The sequence below is a fragment of the Lissotriton vulgaris genome, chromosome 4_1, assembly GCF_964263255.1.
Source record: "Lissotriton vulgaris chromosome 4_1, aLisVul1.2, whole genome shotgun sequence".
NCBI classification, from domain to species: Eukaryota; Metazoa; Chordata; class Amphibia; order Caudata; family Salamandridae; genus Lissotriton; species Lissotriton vulgaris.
Genome location: NC_141691.1, coordinates 726,762,064 through 726,788,927, shown reverse-complemented (window position 1 = coordinate 726,788,927; position 26,864 = coordinate 726,762,064).

Below are 26,864 nucleotides of genomic sequence, written 5' to 3'. Positions count from 1 at the left end.
GTTGGTATGGTACGCAGATGATACTCAGATCGTTGTCTCCATCGCGAGTAAACATCACAACACGGCCCACAACTTCAGTGAGCGTATGAGACATGTGAGCAGCTGATGGCAGAGAACTGCCTCAAGTTGAACTCCAATAACACCGAAGTTTTACTTTTTGGCAGAGACACATCCTCTGGTCCACAAAATGTTGGCCGGCGGAGATGGGTTCTCAGCCCATTCCAGCAACCAAGGCCAGAAATTTAGGGGTCATCTTTGACACTACTCTGTCCTTTTCACATCATGCGAAGGAGCTTACCTCATCTACCTTTTTCACTCTGAAAAATCTAAGGATAATCTTTCCATCTATACCACCAGAATTACAGAAAGCACTGGTCTTGTCTTAACTGGACTACTGTAACAGGCTTCTGGTCAGTGTAAACACGGAATTAATGGTGAAACTGCAGATTCTTCAAAACTCCGCAGCCCGGTTGCTCTTTGGCATATCCAAATATTCATCAGCCTAACATGCCCTTAACGCTCTTCACTGGCTACCTATGGAAAAACAAATCAATTTTAAGGCATTGTGCATCGCCTTTAAGGCACTACATAATCTCAGCACCGCTTAATTGATTGGTCGTTTTCAATGGTACAGCCCATCCCTTGCTCTTCGGTCTGCCTCTTTGAAATTAGTTAAGGTACCAAATTTCTTACTCCCGAGCTGGGGCGGTCATAGCCTGATAGGCACTACAACTAGATTGTGGAACAAGCTGCCAATGGAGCTTAAAAACTGACCGACCTGTTCTCCTTTTGAAAAGGCCTAAAGACCTGGCTATATACATTATAGTCTTAAACCCACTCCTAGAGTCTCAATCAAACCTTTGGTATGCTCTTGTGTTCAGTTGCCAAGCACCTAGATGCCTCAGAGTATTAGTTGCGCTATATAAATAAACAAGAAGACAGCTATGCATTCATTAAACATGTCACAACTCGTGGGGGTGGTTCATGAATTCTCCCGCTGGAAGCGAAAAGGACCTGAAGGACTACTAACTGTCGAAGATTTACAAAATGCTTTCCCACAACTTGCCGGATCCAATGGTGGATGTGAGAAGGGTATAGGAGAGGGGGAACTGGGGCGGTTGGGCGACGAGGATTGGGTTGAGGCATTAGCAGCTCCTAGGGAGTCGGTGATAGCATCCCAATTTAGACAGATAAACAGTTGAAACTGCTTCATCTGGTATGTTTCACAAGGACACGATTACATCGCATAGGTCTTATTGCTGCCTGGAGCTTCCTGAGGTATGATGCTCCACAGGGAGCTCTCCCTCATACTTTCTGGCATTGCCCTGTACTCTCTCACTTCTGGAACAGGTTTTGGGATGGTGGGAGGACGCCCTGGGCTGGCTCATCTATAGGTACACTAAGCTGATCTTTTTACAAATTACTGATGACCTAGGGGGTAATAGATATCAAAGGACGCTGCTCTGGCAGGGCTTGATCATTGCCAAGAGCGATCTGGTGAGGGCCTGGAAGGACACCAGGGCCCTCTCTATTGAAGCATGGGCTAAATGTATGGATTACTGTATGTGGCTTGAGTGCCCGATTTATTTGACACAGGGTTGTCCCCAGAAACACTATAAAATCTGGAAGAAATCGGCCGTGCTCCGAGGCATACTGCTGGGAACTGTGCTGATAGACCTTGATCCCCTCACGGAGGTGCACAGCTTGCTAACCCTCACACTCTTGGAATACAGCAGGTTTGAGGGGCTTGGGTCCTTGTTAAAGTCTCAATGTTCTTATGCCTTTTTATAGATGCTCTGATGCTGTGCTCGTTGTGTCTTGTACCTCTGCCGCTGATGTGGTGCCATCACTCCCTTTCTTTGTAAAACCAATAAAAAGTTTAAAAAACAAACATGTAACAACTCTTTCTTGTTACAACAGAAAACATTAGCAAAACTGGACATTTTGAGCACCCAAAGACACAACCTTGAGCGCATCATATCTCACTCCCTAGTGTTACCAGGTCACCGGTATCTAAGTTCTGCAAAATACCATTTTAATTGTTAGCTGCTAAAACATATGCAGGCATTAGTGCTGCGGCAATGCATTCACATGATTTAAACAATGTGGAGTTGCTCAGGTATCATAATTTCGGCCTAAGTGCTTTCAATTCCCTCCTGTTGGCACCGTGTTCCAATGTTCACCACTCAATATCGTTTAAACGCCTAGCCTCTTTGTGAAATTCATATTCCCTTTCTATTTCTGCTTCCCTGTCTTATAACCCCTGCCTGTATCCTTTGGAATCTCTACAGCTCTTTACCACATTCAGGCACATTGAACATAAACTAGGCCCTACGCATTTTAGTAGTAAAAGGAGGAAAACCGCAACTATTGCCCTTAGAAGTACCAAAATCCACTTTACTCAATTACCTAACCTATCCCGAGCTGCTTCCAAATACCTGGCTTGCTTATTTCATGTTCTTCATGTGAAACCTATGAAATGTCAGATATAAGATCTTGCACGTTCTGGGTATTATCAAGAATAAAAGTGCAGCACTGGATGCTTATTACTTGAGATACTCCTCTCTCCTTAGCCAGGGTCAAATCTAAAGGCTTTATATCCTGTACAATCATACTACATATCGCTATCATAAAAGGGCAGTGGCTGTGTCATTAACCTATCTCTCAATCATATGGGCCAGGTGTGTCATCCCTACTGCCTTCTCAACTACCTATAAAGGAAGAGGAATCATTGCTGGAAAAGATGTCTAAAGTATCTTTCCCTGCTCCAAAGCTAAGTAACATGAGTCACTCCATCCAACTCGTAATGAGAAGCTCTTTTTCCATATACATGATGTATGTCCCTATAGCACCATACCCTGTTATAACTCCTACATTTTTTTTGCCATATTCAAAACGTGCGTGCAGCTACACTCACCGACTTTTATAATTTCCTTACGTGTTACGCACAGCATTCCTGCCCTTTCTCACCATAGATTTGGAGCTGGATATGTTGGTAGCGAAGCGTTCCTTCTGAAAAGTGGTTCACTGTGAAATTGCAACACCCTCTCTTGTAGGTGTGGGTAATATTTAGTAGTAATTTCGGAATCTTCTATGAACTGTTGCTGTTCTCAGCACAAGCATTGCATAACTTTAGGCACTGCAATTCTGGTTTTCTTAAGTTTTTAATCTAGCCCTTCACATTCTTCACCTCTAGTGAAGAGTTCCTGGTACTTGAGAGTGAGGAAGTAAAGGTAAATGCCACACGATAACAGGAAAGAGATCTCTATGCATAAGTAACTCCCTTTGTAAGAGTGGCAGATATTTGAGTATGTACCCAATAATAAGCATTCATAGTCAAATAGTAAGTTTGCACCAGCTTGACATGAGTGTTTTCTCTGTATTACCTTTTCATTCAATAGGCATGCATGTCATTCTCATCATTTTCCTTAATTTTGCGGAGTATCTGAGTAAAGGACCTAATATATACTAATGGATGAATCCCCTGCATCAAGTAACACCAAAATCAGACAGATTGTGCAAATAACAAACACAGCTTTCTAGATGACTAGAACTATCTTCTGCCCCTTAGCCCCCATTTGTCTTTTCTTCGATTTTACTACAATAGCTTATTTTGCTGGCTGCTTGCCTCACTTGCTGATATCTGCAGTGGTTCTTGATTAGAACAGCTAATTTTAGGGGTCCTGGGCTCTTTTGTCCCCTCCTCTGGCACTTTCACCTTCTTTGTGCGTGATGCATGTACCCATGTTGGCAGCTTTTCGTATTTCCCATCAGTGTTTGTAACCAGGAAGACCTGGTATGGTCCTTTCACCTGGGTCCTGAGCAATTTTTGTAGACATGATTCTCCACTAGAACATAGAAGGCTTTAGGCTGTGACATACAACAGATGATGGAGTCATGGTAGCTTGTTGCACCTGACGGTACACAGAACCCTTATATACCAACCTAAGAGTAGCAAGGGGTCAAAGAAACTAATGTGTGTGTGCCTTGTCCGCTAAAGATGGGTGTTGTAATCAAATCAACTCGCAAAATCTGTCAAAGGGTCTCTCCAAATGCTCAAAGAGATCCCATCAGACTTCCACCCTGTACCGCCCTACATCATTTGGGAACCTTCAAAGTGCACCTGGGAAATTGATTACCCAGTGCAAGATTTGGCCAGACTCAACCAAATCACTCACATCAGTCCCAAACAGTTTGTGCTCAATAGTAGGTATCAGGAGGTAGTTGAAAAGCAGTCCTCAATAATGTAAACCAAAAAAAATGTGTAGGGTGTTGTGGCTAAAATTGAGTAAGAGGAGGAAAATATGTTTAATGGATACCTCCCTTTTCTCAATATTAAAAATAGTGCAAACGGTAGTTTCAGCAAATAACTACACAGATGAACAAAATGGTCGACATGTTTCTGCAGACTTTCACTGGGCCCATGGGTCACCTCGCTGCTTCATCAGGACCTATTTATGCTACTGCTAAGTGTGATGATGTGAATCAAATCATAAAGAGTGACAATCAAAGTAAATATCACCTGAAAGTTCTCCTGTATTCAAGTTGTAGGAGTACACCAAGCGGACAGACAAACATACAAAGTGAGAACAATGTACATATCATTAGTGACAATGTCAAATCTTGAGAAAATGAACTGCTGGATTTATCATGTCCAGTCAGGTGAATGTACTACAAAATCATGTCACCTAAATAGGTGTACTTAGAGAGCTAGACCTTCAATGTGTCTCATAATCATATGTACAAATAACATATAATTAACACTCACCCAATTTGTAGGAGAATGTCGCCCCCCCTCAGCTGGCCACAGCTCAGGTAACATGGAGCACCGCTCTGTTCAAGCCAAACAAAGGGAAGAGATCCGAGGAAGCACCTCGACTCTGCGCAACAAAACTGTGTGTCTTTGCTAGACATATGTGAATAAAAACCTTAATTTCCTGTTAAAAAACCTGGTAATCATAGCCCAATTGGGTCAACTGTGCTGTCCTTCGTGAATGGAGACCCAAAGTATTTCCACATGGATGCTCCCTTCACAAGTATGTTTGTAAGAGTATTTAAAGAGCACTATCAGCCCGCAGGTATCATTAAGCAGGAGTTTCTAAGACATACACCCTATTGCGCAGGCTCTGACGTCCTTAACCACATCGCTGCTGTGCATTTTCCCCTCCTGTGCTGTTTTATGATGAATTCTATTGTTTCATGACGAGCTGAGCTCGTCATCGGCACAGCTCCACTGTGCCTCATGACGAGCTGAGCTCGTCATGAGCATGGAAGGGGTTAATGAATGGAGACACAGTGTTTTTACATGTAGTCACTGCATTCACAAGGATACTTGTAAGAATTATTATATGGCAGTATCTGCCCACAGTTATCATCAAGAGGGAGTTGCACTGGGTACTCAATTTCCCAGGTGCACTTTGAAGGTTCCCAAATGATGTAGGGCGGTACAGGGTGGAAGTCTGATGGGATCTCTTTGAGCATTTGGAGAGACCCTTTGACAGATTTTGCGAGTTGATTTGATTACAACACCCATCTTTAGCGGACAAGGCACACACACATTAGTTTCTTTGACCCCTTGCTACTCTTAGGTTGGTATATAAGGTATTGTCAGGGTTGTAGTATTGGTAGGTCGTTAAATATTCCCTGGGACCCCCTTTTTGTGTTTTAAATAGTGTTTGAGCAGCCTCGGCTGCGGGTCCATTTTGTACATTAGTTTTCAACTACATTCAAGCCACACTCAGGTGGTAGTCAGAGTTGAGGCGCTTTGCTAGCTGTAACACTTACTTCATTTATCACTCATTTCCTGATTATTCCCCCACCAACATGGCCACCAATCTAGGCCTAGCTTTTGATGAGGCAGAAGTACAAAACATACTTTCAGAGAATCCCAGTATGCTAGAACTCTTACCGACTGTTCAGGTCAATGCGGATGAGAGTTGGGCCAAAGTCCTTATATTGAAAAAGAATCAAGCGAGGGTGTGCGTCCACGGTATCACTATGGCGGAATATTTACGTGGCAACTGCGCTCCCAGTGGACTCATAGTAACGAATGCTCCACGCCTATTCTTAGATGACAAAGAATTTCTAAAAGACTGGTCGCTCATAGCGTGGAGATGCACGCGTGATTGGCTAGTATTGATCATCAGAATGGCTAAAAAGACTGCCGATAAAATTCTTGTCGAAATTCAACTTCTCGAAGGCCAAATTAAGACTACTATTTCCTCTAGCAAGGTGTTTTCAAAGCACCAAGAAGATGGACATAAGACAAGTAAAGAATTTCGAGATTCTATCTTGTTCAGTAAGCTGGAAAAGTTTAAAAAGGACCTGGCGAAGTTCGCCATGGATAAGATATATCCATACACCAGCGACGACTACACCCCATCATCGCATAACAAATATGGGCGCCAAGGGGGATCCAATTATGGCACCTCCAGCTCTGATGGGGTTTCTAGCGACTCTGATTAATCTAATCAAGACAATTTTTACACTAAGCCAAGAGGTAGAGGAAACAACAGGAAGAACTGGAGAGGATATGGCCAACAATTTACTCAACCGCAAGGCGCACCTTGGTGGCAACCCACCCCGTGGGGCCCCCCACCCTATCCTCCCATGATGGGACCTTTTGGCCCACAGCAAGCTTTTCAGAACTTTCATCAGCAGCCTTTTTTAGGTTTTGGCCGGAGGTCACGAGGCCGACAAAGAACAGCACAACAAGGCCAGGTTCGTTGGAACTTACCCCCTCAGGCCATGGATCTGTGAAGCGGAAAGAAAATCAACCTGGAGCAAGCAGGGACATCGACAGGGCCAGCCTTGTAATAAATCTGAGCTCTCACTCTCTTACTAGCATAGAAGAACATGTTCTCAATAAAGGCTTGGGCTTTGTGTCTACCAATAAAGGAGATCCTTTTGTCGCTCAGACTGAAATGGGCACGTTTTTTCGAAAGATTCAGCGACACTAACTTTTTGCCAATAAGGAGTCGACCTCACAAGAAAGTCAAAGTGGTGACTTGAACACTGGTCTCAAGAGACCTTCCACATTCAACCCCACGACGACAGGTCTTCCAGCGAAAGTGCTTACGTTCGAAGACGCTGTTGACCATGATTTGAAAGAACTGTTTCGTTTAGATACGAGACCCTTCAACAATTCTTCCAAGAAAGAACAAGAAGCGATAAGAGACCTGGCCAATAACCAGTCCATAATCCTCAAACCGGCGGACAAGGGCGGAGCGATAGTGCTACTCGACTCTGAAACTTACCGCAATGAATGTTTACGCCAACTGAACAATTGTCAAGCCTATCGCAAATTGACCACAGACCCCACAGAGAGATTGACCAGAGAGATTGGGCAAGTACTGGAGGAGGCACTCGGTGAAGGGTGGATTACAGCCAAGGAGGGTCAATACCTATGTGCGGTGAACCCTAGAATACCGTACTTTTACCATCTACCAAAGGTACACAAGCCCACACGTCCACCTCCTGGTCGCCTGATTATTTCGGGAAACGGCTCCCTTTTGGAACCTTTGTCGACTTTTGTCGATTTTTTTTCTTAAACCTATGGTGAGGGAGATGCCCACCTACCTGAAGGACACTAAAGATGTTCTAAGACTGCTACATGAGATAGATTATGACAACAACCAAGATATTCTGGTGTCATTTGATGTAGAGAGTCTGTACACCTCAATACCTCAACGGGAGACCTTAGAGGTAGTGGAGGCCCTTCTGACTGAGAAGGATCTCAACACCATCACTCCAGTCAGTGTGATTATGACTCTGGCAAATCTGGCTATGACTGAGAATTTCTTTCAGTTTGAAGAATCTCTCTACTTACAGATCAGCGGAACCAGCATGATCAGTATTTTTGCCCCGAGTCTGGCGAATCTTTACGTGCACAGATTTGAGCAAGACCACATCTTTGCAGAAACAAACCCTTTCACAGCCAGCCTACGCCTGTGGAAGCGTTACATCGATGATGTCTTGGTAATTTGGAGGGGTACGGAGGAAGAACTACAGAACTTCCACGCCTGGCTCAATGGAAGAAATCAATACTTTAAATTTACTATGGAACACAGCAGATCACATCTGGCATTCCTCGATCTCTTAATCACTTCTACCTCCACTGGTTTAGAATCAGAGCTGTACCGTAAACCACTGGCAAAGAACTCTCTTTTAAGCTACAACAGCTGTCATCCCAAAGCACTCCGGGATAACCTGCCCTACGGGCAATTCCTTCGGATTCAACGAAATTGCTCAACCAAACAGGCTTTTGAACACCATGCAAAAAGCCTTGAAATAGACCTCTCATTGAAGAACTATCCTAGGCATTTGGTTCGGAAGTCCAAAAAAAAGAGCTTCAAATAAAACAGAGATAGCCTACTGGAGATCTTGCCGCCTAAACCTAAACAAGATCGTATTACATGTGTACAAACATTCTGCACGGAATCAAAAAATAGTGAGGATACATTGGAAAATCCTCAATACAGGAGTTGACACCTTACCTGCCCCACTATTTGCGTTTAAAAGAGGACCAAACCTCAAGGACAGATTGGTACATACCCAAAGGTGAGCTTCCCAGAGCAATAGGCACCTTATGGGATATGCCGGCAGCCACGGGTCACCATCCCTGTGGCAACTGTGCAGCCTGTCCCCAGACAGTGAAGTCCCTAACCATAGACATTGGCACAGACCGACCCTGGGAACAACGTAGATTTACAAATTGTAATAGCAGTAATTTGATATATCTGATCAGTTGTCCGTGCAAAAAACGATATGTAGGGATGACCACACGAAAGGTGAAGATACGCATCTCGGAGCATAAGAGCTCGATTAGATGCTCGAAGCAAGCGACGAGGCTTACGAGTCATTTCTTAGAGGCTAAACACAGTCCTTTGGAATTAAGGTGGACTGTCTTAGAACAACCATTGATACCAACACACGTCATAGATGTAAGTGGGTTCCTCTTTAGACGTGAGCAGAGATGGGTCTACAAATTACAGACTGACAAACTGGGGTTGAACGAGGAGATCCCCTGGATGTCGCTGTAACATATCTAGATTCAGGGCATAACGCACCCAAGTTCCTGTGGCACCAGGTGTTCTCTTGAGAGAAAGCAAGGAATACACTATTCGGAAAATTCACGAGAGCCTCTTTGGATAGAGGATAACAGACAAGAGAGTAACTGAGCCAATATAACTATGTCGGCACACTTCTCTCTACCATCTCTCTCTAAGTTGGGCGGATTGGCTAACTTTGATTGTACTCACTTTTGAGTTCAATGCATTCATCTGTAGAGGGTCATTTTCCTTAAGCCTCTTTTAACACACCAGAATCTCAAGCATAATGCGTCTTTCTAGTGGGGTGTATCTATATCTATAACGTACATTCCATACAGGCTCCCCCATTGACATCCGCTCTTTGCCACGAGCATACTATAAGTGGGTCCTAGAGGAGAGTTTTGTTAGACAAGACCGCTAACACCGTAGAAAGAAGGTGGATATGACTATTTTTTTTAAATTCAAGGGATCTTTATTCGATGATTAAAAATCACCATAAAAGCACATACATATATACATGAATAAAAAGTCATTAAACATTTACAAGATCCCAAAGCTAAAATATTAATATTAGCCTGAGGCACAAAGGAAAAGTACATCACATTAAAGAGAGAAAGGAAAATCAATAACCATTCTTAAAACCATCATTCATCTCCCCTGGTTAACCTTAGTCGGACCGCCACTTTAATAAAATTCATTATACTACACAATGTAAAAGGGTCCGATGCTTTTTGTAAAAAGACTAGTGCCTCGCTAGCATGTTCCAGTTTAGCTTGTTTTAAAATATTTACTAGAAATCTGCGCCTGGGCATTGTGAAAAAAGGGCAGAGTAAAACAAGATGAAGGGAATCCTGCGGAGACCTATTGTCGCAGCCGCAGGATCCCTTCTGTTCAATAGTTGTTGAAAACCCTGCTGGTGATGCCAATATAAATGGGAGTAGGTTAAGTCTAAAACGGCACATCAAAAATCTGTCCTGTGCATTATGCATGAGGTACAAATATGGCTCCATCCCCTCGACGCTCTTAACCAGGTTATGAGCCCTCACTGTCGTTTTGAGCCCTTCAGCCTCAGCTCTACGTTGACATTTCAGCTCTAAAAAAGCTTTCTTTACATGCATCTTAAGAGATTTCCATAACCTAGTTCCTCTAAGGTATTCTTTACATATTTGAGCCATAATATTCGCATACATTTGTCCCTCTCTAAACAATCCTTTAAGATTTCTCTGCTTAGAGACGCATCAGGATTAACCCAGATTTTTAACCAGGCCACAATTGGCCTTAGTTTTACCAAATCATCTAGGTGGGGCCTCCCTAGTTCCCTATGTACTATGAAGCCAGCAGTACTTGGGGGTACCCTCAGGGCTGTTTTTAGGTATTTGTTTTCCTCCTGTTGGATTCTTGTAGTATTGACATAGCCCCATACCTCTGCCCCATAAATTACTTTGGAGCAGCATATGGAGCTATACAGGTTCATCACCTGTTCCGGTCTCCACCTGCCTAACCTCCTGCCATAGCTTGCTATAGCCCCGTTAGAAGCAACCATTTTACTGCAACGCTCCTGGACCAGGGAATTAAACTGTAAGGCACCATCAAAGGTTACACCTAAATAAGGAAATGTTTTAACCTGTTCTACTATGTGATTTCCTATTGAATAAGTGAACTTAGAGCAGGGTTTTTTACCAGCCAGGAGCACATAAGATTTGCCCAGATTAACAGAAAGATCTAAGGCACCCATGAACTTAACGAATCCATCAATCAGGATTTGTAAGCTCCTGGGTGTGCGGGCAAGCAGGACCGCGTCATCTGCGTAAAGCAGAACAGGAATATGACGCGACCCCACCCTTGGGCAATCTGCCTTTAAATTTAACAGGAACTGTTCCAGATTATTTATATAAAGTGAGAACAAAAATGGGGCAAGAATGCAGCCTTGCCGGACTCCACTCATGCAGGGGAATGAGTCGGTCAACCCCCCCTCCCTTTTAAATCGAACCCTGGCCGTAGTGTCACTATGGAGTTCCCTTAGTATGTTAATTAGGCCACCCTCTATCCCCATACGAGACATCATGTGCCAAAGTTTCTCCCTGTTGACGTGATCGAATGCCGCTGCCAAATCCATGAATCCCATGTAAATGGATTCATCGCTAGCCATAGTGTATTTGGCACTCAGCATGCAAAGATTCAGGCATTGATCACTGGTGGACCTCCCCGTCCTAAATCCGTATTGAGTGTCCGAAAAGATGTTATTTTCTTCGGTCCACTCAGACAGTCTATTAAGGATCGCCCTACCCAGAAGTTTTGCGGATACATCGATCAGGGAGATAGGACGATAACACTTGGGGTCGTCCCTGTTGCCCTTCTTAAAAATTGGCACAATTATGGCTTTGGACCAGGACTGTGGCAGGCCACAGATAATGGCAGTATATATCACCCTGGTCATTATGGGGGCCCAGAGTTCTATACAACTCAGAAAAAGTTCGGGGGGGATTCCGTCAGGGCCAGGGGCTTTGTTTTTGGTCAAACCCTCTATCCCAGCAATAATCTCCTTGCTAGTGAATACTACCGTTGTAGCCTGAGTTGGTGTTTCAGGTAACTCTACAGGGGTACCGGGCTCATAGTTATACAAGCCCCTGTAGTGAGTAACCCACTGTTCTGGGAGGATGTTAGACCCTATCTCCGGGGTATCGTTTTCCTGGAAAGTGGGTTTGTTAATAATCTTCCAGAATCCGGCTATATCCTTTTTTTCCCCTGCTTCCCTTAAGTCTGCCCACGCTTCTCCCTGCAAGGCAAATTTCCTCCTCTTGGTCTCTTTCTTGTATTCCTCCCTACACGCCTTGATTTTTTGGGAATCCCTTGGTTTAGTTTTAAGACTGCTTTTAAGCTCCCTCAAGGCTTTTGAGCAATCCCTATCAAACCATCGAGGGTTACCATGGTTCCTTGTGGGCGTCAATCAGGTTAGCAATCTGACCGAATGCTTCAAGTAGCCTCGGTCCATGGACATCTGTATCTAAACAGTCATTAATAGCGGATTTGCCAGTGTCCACCAGGGACTTATAAAAAGTTTCCCCGTTTATTTTGGACCACCTTAGTCTTCTGCCCTGATCTGTTACCTTCTCCATGGTTGAGCAATGGTCTCTGCCTTTTAAACCCACCCGATACATCAGCTCCAAAACAAGTGGGTTGTGATCGCTGAAACTACTCCATTCAATCCCTACTCTAATAGTTCTATTTAGTAGGGATCTTGAGACCAGGATATAATCTATGACAGATGAACATCCTCTGCCCTTAAATGTGGGTGGGAGTGTACCATCCTTCTGTGTGCTCATCATATTGATAGTATGCTCTAGATCGTAGTTAAGCCGGAGCTTACTAAAAGCCGACCCTGTCGGCGTGTGGGAGAAATGCGGCCCCTTCTCCACGGGACATTCAGACCAGTCTGTATTTGCTGGGACCAGTGCCGAACAGAGGTGGCAATTAAAGTCTCCCATGACCAGCAGCGCATACGACTGCCCCTTTTTCTGGACTGTTGTTTCCTGGCCCAATCTGTATTCCAACTCTGCTACAAATGAGGTGTGGTCTCCGGCGGCCTCATTGTTATAGCTGTTAAGCACAGTGAATCTTAGCCCCTTCCCGGTGAACCGTACTGCTTGAATCACTTTGGAATTCCAGTCCGGGGTAGACCAACTGCCTGCGAGGTCTAAATTTACATAAATGGATAATCCTCCCATCGCCCTCCCTGATCTGGATTTTTGCGCTGATACAAAAAAGCACTTATACCCCTGCAAGTGAAAGTTGTTATCAAGAGCCCATGTCTCCTGCAGGCTGATTACATGGAATTTTCTAATGTAATCACACCACTCTTTGTTGATGAATTTGGCTGCCAAACCTGCTATATTCCAGGAGATAATTCTCAATGCCTCGTGGCTCTGCTCGATTCCCCCCTGGGACCCCATATGTGTCTCTGTCTCTGGCCCTAGTATGTCCAGCCCAAGTCTTCCTATGTTTTCAATATCTGTGACCATGGACACATCTAACACAGACCTCCCGGCCCAGCTAGGTGTAGTTTGCTGTTCTAGGGGGCTTCGCTGCTCCAACTCCCCTGTTAAGACCCCTTTTTTCCCATCTCCTAAAGGGGCGGTGCCCATTGAGGTGGAAAACCTGCCCGTTTGTCAATCAACCCCCTCGAGACCATTCAGGCAACTAAACCGGTTGAAATTGTGAAAAGGTAGCTCCCGGCGGCTATATGGTGGCCAGGAGTTAAATATGTGTTGTCTTCCCCTCCGTACGACCCTCGTCCAGTTGTCATGGGTTTGAGTCGGGTATATCGGAATAGGGATTGGGGGAAAAAAGAAAGACACATGGAGGGTTTGAATGGTTGATTCCTGTGATCTATTCTTTCCTTGACATATATGGGTAACAGTTCCAACATCTTTGAAACTCACCAATATGCAATCCCCTATTATGGATTTGTATGTTTTGCCCACCCAAGGCACCCTTCTAACCATTATGATTTCGTTATTTAGATGTACCGGGAGGGGTCTGTTCACATTCAGCCACTTGATTACCCTACTTTTTAGAGAACAGAAGTCCTCAACTTCACCCGCTTCAAGTGGGGGGACGCCAGCCATGACTACCGTATAATCATTCGCCTCTGGTGGTAGGTTAGGCCTACGTGGCCTGGGCGGGGGCTTCATTAAAGGTGTTGGAGCAATGCAATCACCGGGTTGTGTTAAAGGAACTAAGTCTACAAGAGAAGGTGACCTGTTGGAATTAGGTGGCTTGGCTGGTACAGAGTTAGTCCCGGGGGGTTGTGGAGGGGCCTCGACAGTGACAGCCTGTGGGGGAGCTAAACTCGCTGCCCTATTTGGGGGCTGCTGGGGAGCCGTGGAGGTGAGAGTTAACTCAGGGGATCTTCCCTGGAGACCAGCCGAGGTTTTTATACTGTTTAATGTAGCCTCTAGAATGGTGAGTCTGATCTCGACCTTTTTGATGCTCTCGCTGATGGGTAACATTAACGACCTGAGCAAGAATTCCAAATTACCTAGCGGGACAACAGAAAGGGGGACACTGGCAGTATTATTTTCTGTCTCCTTTATCAGAGCGGGGGCCGTGGCAGCCTGTATAGTGGGTTTAGGTTGTGCTTCGTCCACTAATCTCGCAGTAGATGGGGGGAGTTTTAGTGTCCTCCCAAACTCAGAGTGGGGGATTTTTGATTTGTTTTTACCCTGGGCACCCCTCGACTTCCTCCCACGTTTATTCGGTGGGGGCCCATGTACCCCTTGCACAGTCGCTAGCTTGGGTTTGGATTTCCTGACTTTGGGGGCTAGAGGGGGTTGAGAAAGTAAATCAATGGTCATCCTGCTTGGGCTTGGACTATTCGCGGGGTTAAACTCGTGGTTGGGTCCGGTGGGGTGTTAGTACAATCCCTCAGCAGGAGGGGGACATCGTCTATTGAAGTTGGCTCCTCACTAAGTGAGGTACAATTTTCACCAAGGGGCCTATGTTTCAGATTATCTATAGAGCGTCTACGCTCCGCCCTGAGCCTGATCAAGGTGCTCTCCTTATCCCCGTCTCCCACAGCCCGTGGAAAATAATTTTCTTGGGTCCTATTTTTAGCCCCTCCCTGCCTCATGGGGGTACCTTCCCTTGCCGGAGAGGGCATATCTGTATAAGACAGAAAATGGGCTTGGGAGATCTATATCAAGTGGTAAGACCCCTACTCAAGTATCTAACGCAAGAGGGTAGGCCCAGCCCAGCCTATGACGGCCACAGACAGTCCCGCCCTTGTCCCGGGCTTCTCCCGGCGCACTCCCGCGTGCTCTCGCGCAGCGGGGGGAGACCACCTCTTAAGTACGTAGACCTATGGAGTACAGGCGGGGCGTGGTTGACAGGGAGAGCGGCCAGGTGACGAGAGGCGCGGGTTGCCGAGGCTTCTGGTCCTTGAAGTCCGGCCCCCGCTCGCTCGCAGCCCTGACTGACACACGCTTCACCAGAGTGCAGAGTCCAGGCTTCAAAAGCGGGAGTGATGCGCAGCGGGACCCGCAAAGCGGGTCCCGCAAGTTGTGAAGCTAACAATCAGGTCTCTCAGCGCCCTCAATGGCAGCAGTTCAGTTAGCTAGCAAACAGGTCTCTCAGCGTCCTCAATGGCAGTAGTTCCGTACAGGAAGGTGTCCCACGTTGATTTCCTCCTCCCCCGCCTTTCTAGTGTGCAGGCGGGGCGTGGTTGACAGGGAGAGCGGCCAGGTGACGAGAGGCGCGGGTTGCCGAGGCTTCTGGTCCTTGAAGTCCGGACCCCGCTCGCTCGCAGCCCTGACTAATACACGCTTCACCAGAGTGCAGAGTCCAGGCTTCAAAAGCGGGAGTGATGCGCAGCGGGACCCGCGAAGCGGGTACCGCAAGTTGTGAAGCTAACAATCAGGTCTCTCAGCGCCCTCAATGGCAGCAGTTCAGTTAGCTAGCAAACAGGTCTCTCAGCGTCCTCAATGGCAGTAGTTCCGTACAGGAAGGTGTCCCACGTTGATTTCCTCCTCCCCCGCCTTTCTAGTGTGCAGGCGGGGCGTGGTTGACAGGGAGAGCGGCCAGGTGACGAGAGGCGCGGGTTGCCGAGGCTTCTGGTCCTTGAAGTCCGGACCCCGCTCGCTCGCAGCCCTGACTAATACACGCTTCACCAGAGTGCAGAGTCCAGGCTTCAAAAGCGGGAGTGATGCGCAGCGGGACCCGCGAAGCGGGAGTGATGCGCAGCGGGACCCGCGAAGCGGGTACCGCAAGTTGTGAAGCTAACAATCAGGTCTCTCAGCGCCCTCAATGGCAGCAGTTCAGTTAGCTAGCAAACAGGTCTCTCAGCGTCCTCAATGGCAGTAGTTCCGTACAGGAAGGTGGATATGACTACATTTCCCTAGTTCCCCAGGGGTTTTGTAGTACCTTTTGTAGTGCGAGATAAGCGCTGGGGGCTCTGTCTCACAGAATAAAAACACTGGATAGAAAACGGATTCTTATTGAGGCATGAGCTGATTCACGAGGCATCAAGAAGAATGGTTGTGATCAGACTCACAGTAAACATATGCGAAGTGGGATCGGCGAAAATACGCCAATATACTACATTTCCCTACAGACCTTGGGAGGCGCGCTGACATGACATCACAGCGTAGCCTATCCGGGTTTTCACCTAATAGACCTCCTCCTGTCCGCCAGGTCCCTCCCACAGACAGCCCAGAAGGACGCCTGGAGTACCGACGGACAGGTAGGAAGGCAGGCTCGGCTGGTCGACAGCTGTACCAACAGACAGATCTGATGGTCTGTGATAGGCAGCAGAAGGGCATTGGAATAATTGTGAGCGCGACATACAGCTGGCATTTCTCCTTTTTGGCATGCACAATGGCAAGCATTTCAGCAAGCGGAGCGAGGGCGCGGGGGATGATTTGCCCACTCTTGTGAAGCACACGGCGCGCAATAACTCTTAACAGAAATCGGCCGATGTAAGGCTATGTCGCTCTGTACTTGTAGAGGTGAGCGGGAGACATTAAGCTTGAGTCAAGGCTTTTTCCAACCGCACTTACCGCATTGAACGAGCACTTGATAAAGGAATTCACTATGAGAACACATGCACTCTTATCATAACCGATATGCAGAGTAGGAGACAGGCTATAGAAACTCCCTCTTGATGATAACTGTGGGCAGATACTGCCATATAATAATTCTTACAAGTATCCTTGTGAATGCAGTGACTACATGTAAAAACACTGTGTCTCCATTCATTAAGGACGTTAGAGCCTGCGCAATATGGTGTATGTCTTAGAAACTCCTCCTTAACGATACCTACGGGCTGATAGTGCTCTTTAAATACTCTTACAAACATACTTGTGAAGGGAGCATCCACGTGGAAATACTTTGGGTCTCCATTCACGAAGGACAGCACAGTTGACCCAATTGGGCTATGATTACCAGGTTTTTTAACAGGAAATGAAGGTTTTTATTCACATTTGTCTAGCAAAGACACACAGTTTTGTTGCGCAGCGTTGAGGTGCTTCCTCTGATCTCTTCCCTTTGTTTGGCTTGAACAGAGCGGTGCTCCGTGTTACCTGAGCTGTGGCCAGGTGAGGGGGGGCAACATTCTCCTACAAATTGGGTGAGTGTTAATTATATGTTATTTGTACATATGATTATGAGACACATTGAAGGTCTAGCTCTCTAAGTACACCTATTTAGGTGACATGATTTTGTAGTACATTCACCTGACTGGACATGATAAATCCAGCAGTTCATTTTCTCAAGATTTGACATTGTCACTAATGATATGTACATTTTTCTCACTTTGTATGTTTGTCTGTCCGCTTGGTGTACTCCTACAACTTGAATACAGGAGAACTTTCAGGTGATATTTACTTTGATTGTCACTCTTTATGATTTGATTCACATCATCACACTTAGCAGTAGCATAAATAGGTCCTGATGAAGCAGCGAGGTGACCCATGGGCCCAGTGAAAGTCTGCAGAAACATGTCGACCATTTTGTTCATCTGTGTAGTTATTTGCTGAAACTACCGTTTGCACTGTTTTTAACATTGAGAAAAGGGAGGTATCCATTAAACATATTTTCCCCCTCTTACTCCATTTTAGCCACAACACCCTACACATTTTTTTGGTTTACATTATTGAGCACTGCTTTTCAACTACCTCCTGATACCTACTATTGAGCACAAACTGTTTGGGACTGATGTGAGTGATTTGGTTGAGTCTGGCCAAATCTTGCACTGGGTACTCAATTTCCCAAGTGCACTTTGAAGGTTCCCAAATGATGTAGGGCGGTACAGGGTGGAAGTCTGATGGGATCTCTTTGAGCATTTGGAGAGACCCTTTGACAGATTTTGCGAGTTGATTTGATTACAACACCCATCTTTAGCGGACAAGGCACACACACATTAGTTTCTTTGACCCCTTGCTACTCTTAGGTTGGTATATTGTCATGGTTGTAGTATTGGTAGGTCGTTAAATATTCCCTGGGACCCCCTTTTTGTGTTTTAAATAGGGACACAGAACACACCACATCAGATAGTTGCTTGCAATAGTCGATGATCTAGACATTGATAACAGTGCACCAGGCACTCTCATTGGTCTGCTCATTAGAACTTCATATTGAGATATGCCTAAACATGAGCTTCCTACATACAACTCATTACCACAACATTTCAAAGGTTCATCTTTAATATCTGGCCTCTGTTTGGTGCATTACTTTGTAACCTGGATATAGTAATAATCTTTTTCCTCATCCTGTTTGGGGAGTTAAAGGTAATAATGCATCAACATTCAAAACATCACCACCCCACCGTTTAACAGATATGGTGGGAGCAGCAAGCAATGTTATTTCATAGTGGCTGCAGTTATCAGTCACATGTTGTGTTTTCCATTATGTAAACCACATTTCAACCGAATTAGGTGCATCCAATGTCACAGAATGCCGGAACACAACATTTATGGGTTGTTCTACTGATAGTCTCGCAGGTCACCCGGCTAGGATATTTTCACTAATTACTCACCTGGGCCCATAATATTAATTTTCCCTGCATTATTTACCTTGGGTAACTCACGCTCTACTATCAGTATATCTTGAGATTCTCTATACTACTAATTCCTATATCTATAACCTAGCAGTACAGATACTAGGAACCTAATCACCTAGGATCAGGGAGTCAAGTCGAAATATTAGGTAGTCAAGAAAAAATGTAATAACTTTATTGAATAATGAAATAACCACAGACTCTGGGTAGGTTCAAAACTTTATCGAATCATCTTCATCATCATATGTCATGAGCAGAAAATTAAATGTGATAAGGCTATCAATAACTAGCATAAAAACAGTATATATCTATGAATAAGAAATAAGACAGTATGCTAAGCATCTAGAACTTTAAGCTGAAGGACAGGTAAAAACAAGGAACATGCTATATTTAGATAGCAGGCTTACGCAACATTGATTAAAGGAGGGTAAAGAAAGGGAACATGCTATATTCAAAAAGTCTTTAGAGCAGTCAAATAAACTTTATTTAAATTCGAGATTTAATTTAGCTCAAAATACTAAAGGGTAGGTAAGATTGGAACATACTATTCCATTCAGCTTATCTTCTAGAGGGAGGGTAAGATAAGGAACATATACTTAAGATAGAAACGATTTTGCATTAACTGAAGGTAGGTCAAAAGTGGAACATGCTAATAGATGAGTAATGCATGAAAAACTTATATATAAAGGGACAGGGGAGAAAAAGGAACATTTGCAATTATGCGTTGCAATATTTGAGAATTAGAAATGCAAATATAGATGAGCAATCACCCATGTAGACTTTATATTTCCCTAGGATAGAGTGAAGACCAACCCTGGCCACCGGTCAGATTGGAAAAGACGGGAAGGAACCCTCAAGGACTTAGGTGCAAGTAGGTGAGCAGGTACAGTTCATGGACAGTCAGGACAGGATAACCCCAGAATTTGGATCAGGACCGGGTTCACCATAGGGTACGACCAACACCCGCAGCTTCGGTTGCAACGCCTGCGCTACTCCCTACTCCCTCTCTGCAAGGAATCTGCCAATAACCCCGATTGGGTTCTCGAACCTCCCAGCAAAGTGCTTTGCCAGCACTTCTAAGTCTGCATAAACCCCGAATGGGTTTCTCGAACCTCCCAACAGAGTGCTTCGCAGCTCTCTTGAGTTAAGTCACCTATAGAGTGCGTTGAGTCAGTGACAGGTCAGCTATTCGGACAAGTCGGACAATTTCTCTAGCTAAACCTACGCTAGTTATACTGTTTTTCAGGTCAGTGTACCACCCCCCAATGTTGCAAATGTAAGGATCCCCAATTTTGATTGGACAAAGGAGGAGGTTAAGTCATCACACCACCTAAAATTTAGACTTTCTCAAGCTTAATATTCAGTCTCTGTACCCACCCCTTATTTTTTATCTTCACATGACATATGTTTTTCGGTGAACAATAGTGAATACAATATTCGTATACATTTGTTGCATTTGTAGTACAGTTCAGCTTCGTTCAGCTAGGTCGGTTCCCAGGAGCATCTTGGTTGTGACTGCCAGCTGGCTGGGTTCCACTGCTGCAGAGTTCTCTTCCCTCCACAATTGAGACATGCGCAGTAGGGACTTCTAAAATGGGTAATAAGCACCTCCCAGGCCCAAAAGGATACGATACATGAAAAGCAAGAGAAAACCATTTATAACACAGAAATAAATGATTACACTGTATACCATGAATCACTGTACTGCACCCATTACTTCATAATAACTATAGCGTTATTGGTTATGCAGAACAGACAGCTTTGCGAAAGCGGCAATGCAAGCTCAAAGCATGTGAGAACACAGAGCAGCCATTTTAGCTGTATTGCGCATGAGCAAACACTTTCCCACCAGAACTTTACGAGTACGTCACATCACATGGTTATGACCGACGCATGCGCAGTCTAAATTCCGCGTAGCAGCGACCATTTTGTAATGCAAGCGTATTAGGATTAATAAACACATAGGCAAGCGTCTCTTGGCACCCTGTATAATGGAAAATATGCAAAATTAGTAAGACGAATATATTGATTACTTTATTAACATTATTCGAGGTTCATGATACAAGCAAGTCGCTTAACGTGCAAATCCTTGCTCCATCAATCCCCTCTTTCATGATATTTACTATCATCATTATCAATGGAACCAGATGCCAACTTTTCACATTTCACCCATTTCAATCTCTTCAAACTTTCTATTCAGCCTTTTCTCTGCATCCTTATTAGGATGAGAATTTTTCATCTTTTTATAAATTTTGTTATTCAATTCTTCTAGTTTGAGTTCTTCAAGATTTCGTTTCATTCCTCTCCTATTGACTGTATATTTCTTTTTGTGCTTTCGACATTTGCAGCAAATTATTATAGTGAATACTAATAAACCTATTCCCGCTATTGACATCAGTATTTTACTCACAAGACGTTTACCTAGGTTAGAAAACCAACTACCTACAGAGGAGAGACCATCAGTTAGTCTCTTCCAGGCACTATCAACCTCCAGTGGTTTGAGCTCTTTTTCCAAATTAGTTATGTTTCTCACATATTTCTTAATTTCAACACTTTTGTCTGGAATATACGTGCAACAATGTTGCGCTTTCAACATTCTACAGACTCCACCCTCTTTTGCCAATAAGGTGTCAAGAGCAAGTCGATTTTGTAAGACCATAGATCTGATCGCAACCAATTTGGTATTGACCATCAGGAAACCTCCAGCAGTGTCAGTTGATAACCGATCTACTACTGTTGATAATTTGCAGATTCTGTGTGTATTCAGAGCCACTCCCACTGTTGGTATCAATGCACTAAATATATCACCTATTATTTCTCCTACACTTTCTCCTTTACTACGCATTAATCCATTAGTGTTTTCATTGCTTCCAGTGCCTTCATTCACATGGTATAATTTTGGGAAGACAATTCCAAAATAACAGCTTTCATACCAGTGATCTGGCAATTTGAAATAAGCCTTGTTTCCACATATATAATAAATTCCGGGAAACACAGGTTCTGACACATTTTTGAAACCCCAACCTCCAATTACCTTGTAATTGTGTTCGCATTCACTGGAACCAATGAATGTTATTATAGTAACTTGTCTTTTCTCTGTGAAGACAAAGTTTCCCCTTCTTTTCGAAATCCAGCAACAAAACAGCATTAGCTCCACCATTTGGGTATTCCCTATATTTTCAGCCCACTGTTTTCTGCCTTTTTATCATTCGCTTTTCTTTGGAAACTTTCTCTTCTTTTCTCTGCCATATTTAGAAAAAAATTCTCTTCTTCATGTAATGAACATGTTACGTTATCTCTATGTGCTTCACCTAAATCTATAGTTAGAAAGTATTCTCCCATATAACGTGTTACATCAATCTTAGTATGTACAGGATTCAAATTTCCACATATGGGAAGTTCAGAAAATATCACATCTGAATTAGAGTAATAATAGTGTAAAGGTCCTCTCTTATAGAATCAACTAGCTAAAATACTACAGGAAATTCCATATGTTAGTGGCAAGTGATGGTAGGTCACACCCTCAGCTACTGAAGTAGGTAGCTTCATACAGACCTAACAGTCTTCTATTTCCATTGCTTCTACATAGTGTACTAAAAGGTTTGCAAATACATTTAAATGAGTTCTATTCTTGATTCTATGATAATGTAGTCCTTCCTCATCTGGTGCATCTAAGTCCATTCTAGTTTGTCTAAGGCTATGTGCTTTCTCTTGTGTCTACTCTTTGTGGTGTATCTTTCGTTTGCAGCTCTTCTGTGTCTTTTGTCACGGATTTAGTAGGGTACAAATTAGTATGTTTACTCATCATGTAAGGAATAGTAATTGTTAGTCCTATCCATAATATAAGTACTAATGCTACACTACATAAACACAATTTACAGCATGTTTTGCAACAATTTCGCCTCGGTCTTCCATTCACAGTGGAATCAGACATTTTGGCTCAAAAGAAGCTTCAACCCCTCTTTGTAACTTTGCACAGGTTGCTTACTCAGGGCAACTTTCATGTTGTTTCACTTCTTCGTCAGTCTGGTCAGCAATCAATTCTTCATTACTTTCTTCACTTATTTCAAGGTTTTCAAAATCTTCCAACACCAGATATGTCCATTCAGGACTCTGATACTTGTTATTTAGTCTCTTTATTCGGGCACTACTTCTTTTAGGCTATGTCCCAGACTGATCAGGTTTACTGGAGTCTTGATTTTCTTGCTCAAGTTCTTCGTCAATAGTTTTTAATCTCAATATTAGTCATTTGACAAATCTAGGTACTTTATCACCTTTTCTGAATCTTTTAACTGGCACTGTAATTTGGCTTTCTTCAAGTGCTCTTTTATTCTCGTTCTGTTGTGGCACATGTACTTCATTTTCTTCTTTTTCCTTTCCTATCTGACTAGTTCCAGGTCTTATTTCGGATTCTTCTGCCTGGTCGCTAAGCTGGCCTGGTTCAGGTATATGCTGGATTTGGCTTTGTTTTGTTTCAATTTCTTCTTCCTGAACACATTTGTCTAGTTCTATCTGATCCTGTTCAAGCACTTCGAACTTTTGATTTTCTTCTACTTGAACTTCTGCTCTAATTTCTATCTGTCCCTTTTCAGGCTCTGGAGTTCTTGGAGGAGTGAATCTGTTCTTTCCCTATCTGGTTTTCCTCATCATCAGATTTTATTTGGATTTCGATAATCTGATCTTCTTCTTCTATTCCTGTCTCTTCCTCACTATCCCACTCTCTATCTAAGTAGGTTTGTCTTCTTGTTCTTATTGGATCTAGAGTCAGGTCGATTACTGGGACCCAATAATTTTGACTGGAGCTCGGTTGTTCTTCTTCAGCTACTTCAGGACCAATTTCAGGAGACCCCTCAGCTGCACAACCTTCAGCCTCAGTTTCTTCAGGTTCAGTCACTTTCTTTGTATGGTTGGCATGGATCCACCGTGGCACACCTGCACACTTCATGGCTGTTGTAGTAACCAGGATTACTTGTCTTGCTTTTCCCCACTTCGGTGCAAGGCAACTCTTCCGGGTATGTTTCTTTATTACGACCCAATCACCTGGGTTCAAGTCATGTGCTGGAGTTGTTGGCCTGGCGACGGCGTCTTCCCCAATCTGGTAAGAGATAGAACGCACTTGGTCACCCAGTTGCTTGCAGTATTCCAGTACCAAATCATCAGATATTCTTATCAGTTTGTATCCTGGCACCCATGCTTGCCGCATTGCTCTTCCCATCAGTATCTCATGTGGACTAAAGCCTGTGTTCCGGTCTGAAATACTTCTGAGTCCCATCAAGACAAGTGGCAAAGCATCTGGCCATTCCATTTGAGTGGATTCACACATTTTTCCCAATCTCGATTTGATTGTGCCATTCAGCTGTTCTACTACTCCGGAAGCCCCTGGGCGATATGCACAATGCAGATTCTGCGTATTTTTGAATGCTTCACAGATTTGTATTATTACTTCACTATGGAAATGCCCACCTCTGTCTGATTCAATTGTGACTGGAAAACTGTACCTTTGGCAGAGTGCTTCTGCTATGTTTCTGAATTTCGAATTAAACCATGTTTGCCTGAAGACTCGTATCATGGCGTCTCTTCCTAAATGTGTGTCTCCATGTATCAATCTAGCCATAGGAGCAAGCAGGCAGTCTGGCAACACAGGCATATCATCAAGGTAAACAATGACACCATCCTCATTCCTTCTTCGACAACCACATTTTCTCCATATTTCCTTTTCTTTTGGTTCTGCTGCATTCTGCAAATCTCTCACTTCTTCCCATGTTTTTATTCCTTCAAGCACCAGAAGTTGGCAGCTGCTTCCGTTTACCCCCATCTTTTTATTAACCGCTATTTTGTATTTGACACAATGTTGGGCCAGTTGGTCAGCATATCGATTACCTGCTGTCACTTTGTCATCGCCAGATTTGTGAGAAGTGGACCACTGCCAATTCTTTTGGTAACTGGATTGCTTCCATTAATTCTTGCACAAAATTTCCATTTCTGATAGGAGTACCTGAAGAAGTCAGAAACTCCCTTTGTAGCCACAATTGGCCAAAGTCATGCACAACCCCAACCCCATACTGGCTATCGGTGTATATGGTTATTTTCATGTTCCTCCCAAATTTACAGGCTTTTGCCAATGCAACCAATTTGGCTATTTGTGCAGACTTGACTCCTTGTAAATAGGATGCTTCCACTGGACCTCCTAGAGTGCATACTGCATAGGCAGCACCTAAGCCTCCGTCCTCATGTCTCATGCATTAGCCATCTACAAACAGCTCGTAGTCTTCATCAGTTAGAGGCACGTCCTTGATATCTGGGCGTGGTTTTGTACTATACTCAGTCAGATCAAGACAGTCATGCTCAACTTCTCCTTTCACTTCTGCTGTGAGTGAATTTGGTAGTAGGGTAGCTGGATTCAAGATATTACATCGGGCAATGGTTACATTTCCTGCACCTACAAGAATTCTCTCATACTTAGTCAGCCGACTAGGTGTGAGGTACTGAGTTTTGGATCTGGTCAACAAGATTACAACTGCGTGTGGAACATACACAGTTACAGGATGTCCCATAATAATGTTGTTTGTTTGTTTGTTTTTGAGATTTTTATTGCGCGCAACTACCCGAGGGTGTCTGGGCGCATATCGGACTTCCTGAGACGGAAAGCTACCATATGAATCATTGATTGAATAACCAGGTTTTCAAGAGTTTGCGGAAGATGGTAAGGGTGGGACTGGTTTTAATGGGCAGAGGAAGAGAGTTCCACAGCCTGGGGGTGGCTACTAAGAAGCGTCTGTCTCCCCAGCTGGTGGTTCTGGTGCGTGGGTCAGAAAGAAGGTAGGTGCCAGCAGAACGAAGGGATCTTTGCGGAGCATAGATCCGAAAAACATCTTTGAGGAACCTTGGTCCAGAGTCATGGATGGCTTTGTAGGCAATGCAAAGTGCCTTGAACTTTATGCGACTCTTAACTCTTAACCAATGCAAATGGCGAATGGCCATGGAGGTGGGGCGGCGGCTGGGGATGTCAAGCAGAATTCTGGCCGCTGCATTTTGCACCGATTGTAATTTAGATAAGATCTGTTCTTGTGTGCCAAGAAAGAGGGCATTACCATAATCCCTTTTTGAGAAAACTAGAGTGGTAATCAAGGTTTTCCCTGCTCCTGAAGGGAGATGTGGCAACAGTTTTTTTATCTTCCTTAGCATGAAGAAAGACGAGACCAACGCATTCACGTGGTGTTTAAACAGCAGCTTCTCATCGAACATGACACCGAGGTTTCTGACCTTGGCAACCGGAGTCGGGGGTGGTCCCATTTCACTGGGCCACCAGATGGAAGACCATTCCGGAGCAAGGTTGCCAAAGGTCATGACCTCGGTTTTGTCCGAGTTTAACTTCAAGCAATTGCTTGACATCCATGAGCTGATGGTCCTCATTCCTTCCTGAAATCTTGCGGCCACAACTGGTCCATCTTTATGTATCGCCAACACCAGTTGGGTGTCATCCGCATAGGTGGTTAAGCGGAGACCCTGTGCTATAATGACTCTCGCCAGATCCGCCACATACATATTGAATAATGTGGGGCTTAGCGAGGAGCCCTGCGGCACCCCACACAGGAGGTTAAAGATTGTCGAGTAAAAAGTGCCTAGTTTTGCTGCCTGGGTGCGATTAGCCAGAAAAGAGGCAATGAGGTCCCTGGCAAGATGGGTCACCCCCAGAGATGTGACACGGTCGATCAGGATGGAATGATCGACCGTGTCAAAGGCAGCGGATAGATCTAAAAGTACTAGGACCGCTGCCCCACCCTGGTCTAGTATAGTCCTGATCTCATCCGAGGCTTTTATCAAAGCCGCCTCTGTGCCATGGCCCTTCCTGAAGCCGAACTGGGTGTCATCTAGAAGCTGGTGGCCATCGATGAAGCCCGCCAGCTGTTTGTTCATGATGGCTTCAAATATTTTGGCCGGTAATGGAAGGCAGGCGATAGGTCTATAATTGACTGAGTCTGCGGGGTCCAGGGAAGGCTTTTTTAGCAAGGGCTTGATGACCACTTTTTTCCAGATTTCAGGATATGTACCTGTTTGAAAGATAGCGTTGCACAGGTCCGTGAGCGGAGGAGTGATAACCTCAGTTAAGGCACTCAGTGTAGATGGGGGACATGGATCTAGAGGAGACCCAGATTTAATGGAGTTGATTAGCATGCTAATCTGGTCTGTCGTGACCAAATGGAAATTAGGAAAGGTGGGAGTGGGTGGGGAGGACTGAGAAAGAGGTTCACTCACTTTGTTCA